The sequence below is a fragment of the Somniosus microcephalus genome, chromosome 20, assembly GCF_052327205.1.
Source record: "Somniosus microcephalus isolate GS21.2 chromosome 20, FLI_Smic_1.0, whole genome shotgun sequence".
Taxonomy (NCBI): Eukaryota; Metazoa; Chordata; class Chondrichthyes; order Squaliformes; family Somniosidae; genus Somniosus; species Somniosus microcephalus.
The window spans coordinates 52,065,267-52,073,720 of NC_141006.1; positions in this window are offsets into that span (position 1 = coordinate 52,065,267).

Below are 8,454 nucleotides of genomic sequence, written 5' to 3' on the forward strand. Positions count from 1 at the left end.
GCTCGGGTCGCTGCCGCGCTGGCAAACGCGCCCGAGGGAAAGGCGCATGGGGGCGTGATGACAGCTCCACGTTATTTCAAATTTCCCTCCTGACCCGCCTCCATTCCCGCCCGCAGAGACGTCAGAAAATTCCAGCCCAAATGTGTAAAATGTATGCAGAGTGAGAGACATAGAGAAAAATTAGGATACAAGTGACGGAGACACTTAGAGAGAAGGAGAGGAAAAGAGTGAGAAAAAACCGATACAGAGACAAGGAGTGAAAGTTTATGAGGAAGAAAGAAAGCTGTGTCAGTACCTGAGGAATCTAAAACAAGGGGCCATAGATACAAGATTAAATGTAAGAGATTTTGAACAAAGAACTTGAGAAACTTCTTTACATAGAGAGTTGTGTGGAGTGGAATTCACTTTCAGGATTAGGGTTTGAGGCGGAAAGTATGTCAACATTAAAGATTAGATTGGATAGTTGGATGAAATAAAATTGTATCAAGCGATATGGGAATAGGATGTGTAAGTGTGAATGGGTCTATTTGCTCCTGTGGAGGGTAAACAATGACACCAACAACTTGCATTATATAGCACCCTCATCCTCAGCTCCAAGGGACTGCCTAAGAAGAGAAGAATGTAGAAAAACATTCAAGGCACTTTAAAAAAGCGTAGTCAGAAGAGAATTCTCACTAAGCCAGAGAAGCAGATATTATGAAGGATGACTAAAAGCGATAGGTTTTAAGGAGGATCTTAAAGGAGGAGCGGTTTAGGGAGGGAATTCTAGAGCTTAGGGCCTAAACAGCTGAAGGCACGGTCACCAATGGTGGGTGAAGGGCGTGGCGATGCACAAGAGGCCGGAATTGGAGGAAGGCAAACATCATGGAGGGTTGTAGGGCCGGAGAGGGTGACAGAGAAAGGGTGAGGCCATGGACAGATTTGAACACAAGGATGAGAATTTTAAATGGGAGGTGTTGGGCAGTACTTAAAAAGGAACAGAAAAAAGAGATGGGTGAAGAGCACACAAAAGAAAAGAAATAGAATGACCTATAAATTGCTAGAGTAAACAGCAGATGGTTACATTCTGTAAGTGATACTAGCATGATGCAACTTTTTTGTTTCTAAGCAACATTCTGTTAAATCTGTTTTCTGTAACCTGAAACAGATGGTTCCCACCAGCATAAACATCAGGACACAGCCCCCAGACAACAAGCTCCCTGAATCCAAAATAAAACAAAAATACGCTAAAAATGTAAGCCAGGGATATGCGGGATTCCCTGCGCCAAGAGTGGATCCGCCATTAGCCCCAAGGGAAATGCCGGCAATGCTATCTTCTTCCATAAGGGCCCCTCAGGGCCATTATCGCCACTTACCGGGCTTACCATCATCCCCCACAGTCTGCCCTGGGAACCAGCGGTAACTAGGTTGATGCAAGGAAACACCTGTGGTGCGAGGGCAATGAATGGCCAGTGATGTGACCAGCGAACACGGAGTGGGGCGGTGCGATGCCAGTTGGGCGGTGAGACAGTTCTCATCATTCCGTGCTGCAACGAACAGGACAAAAGCAAAGGGGAATCCCAGCCGTAATTTTTCTGGCTCTGGGAGGTCATGATGTCTCTGGCAGGAATATAAACAATGCATCTGGAGTCAGAGGTCAGTGTGCTTTCTGGCCATGCATATGCAGTTGTATTTCTGTTGTTCTTGCGCTGCAGAATAAAAGCAGAATATCTACATAAATTCCAGTGAAACCTACCTCTTTAGCTAAGATTTGGCAGCTCTGGAGGCACCATCCTGCTTAGTTTACCACACTGCTCTTCAAATTGGGGTGGCCATGGGCATCAACATCAGAATCATATAGAATCATGGAATAGTACAACACAGAAGGAGGCCATTCGGCCCATTGAATTTGCGCCAGCTGTTTTGAAGAACAATCCAGTTTGTCCCACTCCCCCGCTCTTTCTCCACATCCCTGCAATTTTTTCTCCTTCAAGTATTTATCCAATTTCCTTTTGAAAGCTACTATTGAATCTGTATCCACCACCCTACCAGTTAGTGCAATCCAAATCCTAACCACTCCTTGATTTAAAAAAATCTGTGCCCACTGGTTATTGTTCCTTTAGCCATTGATAACAGTTTGGGAGCGATTTTTGCTGAATACTTCAGGCGGTAAAGAGGTGGCCAAGATGGGGTCTTAAGCTACAACGCTGGTTTAGCCCGTGTTTAGCGCAAGACGCCATCTTGGTAATGGAGTTGAACCCAGTGCTAGGAATAGCCGCCCAAAGGCTTATTGTACAGCTGATTGCCATTTAATCTGCCTGCTAGCACTCATTAAAGAGGCTGCACAGCATTTTGATGGCTAGCACTTCAACTAAAGCCCTCTCCTAACAGTGACCAGCTATTTGGGAGTAAACATGCCGTTGATGTGGATTTCAAGCGCTACTGAAAGGGATACTCACCACTTAAAGAGATACTCACCATTTCACGATCATTGCTGCTGGAGCTGTGAAGAGGACCTCTTAAATACATCAGGAGACTTTCTGGGACATTTTGTCAAGACTTCACCAACACACGAGCAACATTTATTCCAGAAATTCTCTGAGGACTTCACCTAAAAAGAGCGAGTGCGGTGCTGCTCTACCTTATTGGGCAGCTTATACGAGTCACCAGGAGAAAGGGACTTCTTGGTCATGGGCATCTTGCTAAGGGTCCCCCTTGCTCTGGAGGAGGAATGGGAGGAAGACATGAGGCCAGGCAGAGCAGCACCAGCTGCTGCAGGAGAGAGGGAGGAGGGCGAGGTGGCGTCCTTCCCTCCCCACTGCAGGTTTAGGACATCCCTCCTCCACTGGACCTCCTCTACGAGGACTTCCAGTGCTGCATCCGAGAACCTGTATGCTCTCTCCCTCGATCCCTGAGCCAACCTGCAACCTACTGCTGTGTGCCAGCCAAAGCACTTCACACCTTCAGCGGAAGTAGTTGTGAGAAGCCCACAGCTACTGCTCCAAGAAAATTGCATCTAATCAGCACATGAGCGCTAAACCTGCAGGTTTCTGGTTAGCGTCTGCAGGCACGTTCAAGTTATAATAATCAACAATTAGCCCAAAAATTGCATGCTAAATCCAAACTTTTAAACAGGCATTTCTTATTAGCACAGCACCCATTTAGCGCCTGTTTTCACCCTTTGGCCAAAACAACCCACTTTTTCTAAATTTACTCTATCTAAACCCTTCATGATTTTAACACTTCTATCAAATCTCCTCTTAGCCTTCCCTGCTCTAAGTGCAGGCAGTGACATCAGTAGTAGGGAAAATGCTAGAATCTATTATTAAGGACGCGGTAACAGGGCACTTAGAAAATAATAATAGGATTGGACAGAGTCAATCGGGATTTATGAAAGGAAAATCGTGTTTGACAAATCTGTTAGAGTTTTTTGAGGTTGTAACTAGCAGAATAGATAAGGGAGAACCAGTGGATGTGGTATATTTGGATTTTCAGAAGGCATTCGATAAGGTGTCACACAAGAGGTTATTAAACAAAATTAGGGCTCATGGGATTGGGGGTAATATACTAGCATGGATTGAGGATTGGTTAACGGACAGAAAACAGAGAATAGGAGTAAATGGGTCATTTTCGGGTTCACAGGCTGTAACTAGTGGATCAGTGCTTGGGCCTCTGCTATTCATTATCTACATCAATGATTTGGATGAGGGGACCAAATGTAATATATCCAAGTTTGTTAATGATACAAAGTTGGGTGGGAATGTAAGTTGTGAGGAGGATGCAAAGAGACTTCAAGGGGATATAGACAGACTAAGTGAGTGGGGAAGAACATGGCAAATGGAATATAATTAAACAAATACTTTGGTACTGTCTTCACAGTAGAGGATACAAATAACTTCCCAGAAATGCTAGGGAACCAAGGGTCAAGTGAGAAGGAGGAATTAAAGGAAATTAGTATTAGTAAAAAAATAGTGCTGGAGAAATTAATGGGACTGAAAGCCGATAAATCCCCAGGGCCTGATAATCTGCATCCCAGAGTACTAAAAGAGGTAGCCATGGAAATAGTGGATGCATTGGTTGTCATCTTCCAAAATTCTATAGATTATGGAACAGTTCCTGCAGATTGGAGGGTGGCAAATGGATTGAAAATTGGTTAACAGACAGGAAACAGAGAGTAAAAATAAATGGGTCTTTTTCGGGGTGGCAGGCGGTGACTAGTGGGGTACCGCAGGGATCAGTGGTTGGACCCCAGCTATTCACAATATATATCAATGACTTGGATGAGGGAACCAAATGTAATATTTCCAAATTTGCTGACAACACGAAACTAGGTGGGATTGTGATTTGTGAGAAGGATGCAAAGTGCCTGCAAGGCGATTTAGACAAGTTGAGTGAGTGGGCAAATACATGGCAGATGCAGTATAACATGGATAAATGTGAAGTTATTCACTTCGGTAGGAAAAATAGAAAGGCAGAGTATTATTTAAATGGTGATAGATTGGGAAATGTTGATGTACAAAGGGACCTGGATGTCCTTGTACACCAGTCACTGAAAGCAAACATGCAGGTGCAGCAAGCAGTTAGGAAGGCAAATGGTATGTTGCCCTTCATTGCAAGAGGATTTGAGTACAGGAGCAAGGATGTCTTACTACAGTTATACAGGGCCTTGGTGAGACCACACCTGGAGTACTGTGTGCAGTTTTGGTCTCCTTACCTAAGAAAGGATATACTTGCCATAGAGGGAGTGCAGTGAAGGTTCACCAGACTGATTCCTGGGATGGCAGGACTGTTGTATGAGGAGAGATTGGGTCGACTAGGCCTGTATTCACTAGGGTTTAGAAGAATGAGAGGGGATCTCATTGAAACGTATAAAATTCTGACAGGGTTAGACAGACTGGATGCAGGGGGGATGTTTCCCCTGGCTGGGGGGTCTAGAACGAGGGGTCACAGTCTCAGGATAAGGGATAGGACATTTAGGACTGAGATGAGGGGAAATTTCTTCACTCAGAGGGTGGTGAACCTGTGGAAATCTCTACCACAGAAGGCTGTGGAGGCTAAGTCACTGAATATATTTAAGAAGGAGATAGATAGATTTCTAGACACAAAAGGCATGGGGAGAGGGAATGGGGAGAAAGCAGGAATATGGTATTGAGATAGAGGATCAGCCATGATCATATTGCATGGCGGAGCAGGCTCGAAGGGCCGAATGGCCTACTCCTGCTCCTATTTTTCTATGTTTCTATAATGTGGAGAAATGTGAAGTTATCTACTTTGGTAGGAAAAATAGAAAAGCAGAGTATTTTTTAAATGGTGAGGGATTGGGAAATGTTGGTGTTCAGAAGGACCTAGATGTCCTTTTACATGAATCACTGAAAGTTAACATGCAGGTACAGCAAGCAATTAGGAAAGCAAATGGTATGTTGGCCTTTAATTACAAGAGGATTTGAGTATAAGAGTAAAGACGTCTTACTGCAATTATATAGGGCCCTGGTGAGAACACACCTGGAGTATTGTGTACAGTTTTGGTCTCCTTACCTAAGGAAGGATAAACTTGCCATTGAGGGAGTGTAATGGAGGTTCACCAGATTGGTTCCTGGGATGGGGGGATTGTCCTATGAGGAGAGATTGAGTAGACTAGGCCTATATTCTCTAGAGTTTAGAAGAATGGAAGGTGATCTCATTGAAACATACAAAATTCTTACTGGGCTTGACAGGGTAGATGCAGGGAGGATGTTTCCCCTGGCTGGGGAGTCTAGAACCAGGGGTCACAGTCTCAGAATAAGGGGTCGGCCATTTAGGTCTGAGATGAGGAGCAATTTCTTCACTAACGGGAACGGTAGGATAGTGGTAATGTTACTGGGCTAGTAATCCAGAGGCCTGGACTAATGATCCATGGCAGCTGGGGAATTTAAATTAAGTTAATTAAATAAATCTGGAATAAAAAGCTAACGTAAAACGCTATCGTAAAGACCCATCTGATTCACTAATGTCCTTTTGGGAAGGAAATCTTCTGTCCTTACCTGGTCTGACCTATATGTGACTCCAGACCCACAGCAATGTGGCTGACTCTTAACTGCCCTCTAAAATGGCCCAGCAAGCCACTCAGTTGTAACACGCCACTACAAAACACAATAATAAGAATAAAATCACACGGACCACCCGGCATCGAACTTGGCACCGGCTACGGACATGGCAATGGCACACCCAGCCCAATCGACCCTGCAAAGTCCTCCTCACCAACATCTGGGAATTTGTGCCAAAATTGGGAGAGCTGTCCGACAGATGAGTCAAGCAATAGCATGACATAGTCATATGTCATAGTCAAACTCCTCCATCAACATCCCTGGGTATGTCCTGTCCCACAGTGGTATACAGTCAGGAAGGAGCGGCCCTGGGAGCCCTCAACATTGACTCTGGACCCTATGATGTCTCATGGCTTCAGGTCAAGCATGGGCAAGGAAACCTCCTGCTGATTACCACCTACCGCCTTCCCTCAGCTGATGAATTAGTACTTCTCCATGTTGAACACCACTTGGAAGAAGCACTGAAAGTAGCAAGGGCACAGAATGTACACTGGGTGGGGGACTTCAATGTCCATCACCAAGAGTGGCTCGGTAGCACCACGACTGACTGAGCTGACCAGCCTGCGACAGGTGGTGAGAGAACTAACATGTCCACACTGATCTACCTGTCGCAGATGCATCTGTCCATGATAGTATTGGTAGCAGTTACCACCGCACAGTCATTGTAGAGACGAAGTCCCGTCTTCACACTGAGGACACCCTCCATCGTTTTGTGTGTCACTACCACCAGCTCAAAACTGGGCATCCATGAGGTGCTGTGGTCCATCAGCAGCAGCAGAATTATATTCCATCACAATCTGTAACCTCATGGCCTGGCATATCCCTCACTCTACCATTAACATCAAGTCAGGGGACCAACCCTAGTTCAATAAGGAGTGTAGAAGAGCATGCCAGGAGCAGCACCAGGCCTACCTAAAAATGAGGTGCCAACCTGGGGCAGCTATAACACAGGACTACATGCATGCTAAAAAGTGGAAGCAGCATGCTATAGACAGGGCTAAGCGATCCCACAATTAATGGATCAGATCAAAGCTCTGCAGTCCTGCCACATCCAGCCATGAATGGTGGTGGACCATTAAACTACTAATGGGAGGAGGAGGCTCCATGAATATCCCCATCCTAAATGATGGGGGAGCCCAGCATGTGAGTGCAAAAGACAAGGTTGAAGCATTTGCAACCATCTTCAGCCAGAAGTGCTGAGTGGATGATCCATATCGGCCTCCACCTGAGGTCCCCACCATCACAGAAGCCAGTCTTCAGCCAAGTCGATTCACTCCACGTGATATCAAGAATCGTCTGAGCACACTGGATATAGCAAAAGCTATGGGCCTCAACAACATCCCGTCTGTTGTGCTGAAGACTTGTGCTCCAGAATTAGCCGCAACACTAGGCAAGCTGTTTCAGTACAGCTACAAAACTGGCATCTATGTGACAATTTGGAAAATTGCCCAGGTAATTGTAGGGGGTGGTGTGGGGTTGGCGCGTGCGCCCAGTCAGTTATGCCCCTGACTGTTTGTGAGTGGTTCGAATCGCTCCCACGCCCCTGGGTTCTAGACACCGGACTTAGGTACAGGCGGCGATACAGAAAAGACTCGAGTAGACAGATAGTTTGGATGTAAGAAAACCAAGATTTTATTGAAATAGAAATTAACACAGTCTTACGAGAAGTTACTAGTATAAAATTACAGGCAAATACAAAATAACTATACTTATACAGGGAATGGGGAACACACGGCACATCGAGGGAAAACAACTATCTTAACAATCCCTTTATCCTTATTCCACCCCTTATATCTAACTAGATTAGGCTATGAGGGGCCAGAATTCATGCTCACCAATCCAAAAATCTGCTGAATTCAAACAGCGGTGGGGCTTGGGGTTCGCGCTTTGTGCTCTCTGGGGCCTGCCGTCGTCATGTGGTCTTGGGGCACTGCAAGGGCATCGTCCAGGTACAAGTAACCCAAGGTTAAAGTCTTTGCTTGGGTACTTTACCTCGCAGGGATGATCGTTCCTCTTCCTCGGGCGGCAGTTGGAGTTTGCATGAAGATAGTCGCAGGTCAGCTGGATTGAAGGCCTGATTATTCAAAGCGTTCTTCAATCATTTCCCAATTCATCTCGCCTCACCACCTCGCCTCGTCTCGTCCCGCCTCGCCTGGCCTGGTTTGTCCGTGTCCGCGTGGTGCAATGTCGGGCATCCCTGATGGGGTGGGGAAAGGCATGGGCAGTGGCCAGGCGGCAAGTGCGGGAGGAGGAAGAGCAGCAGCCATGAGGGCCAGGAGCAGGAGCCAAAAGCAAGAGAAGAGAGCGTCGGTCGTCGGTGGGCCGACAATTATACTCCTTCAGATGGCTCTTATCTGCGTGCCAAATCAGGTTAGTTCATTGTCCCAATCTT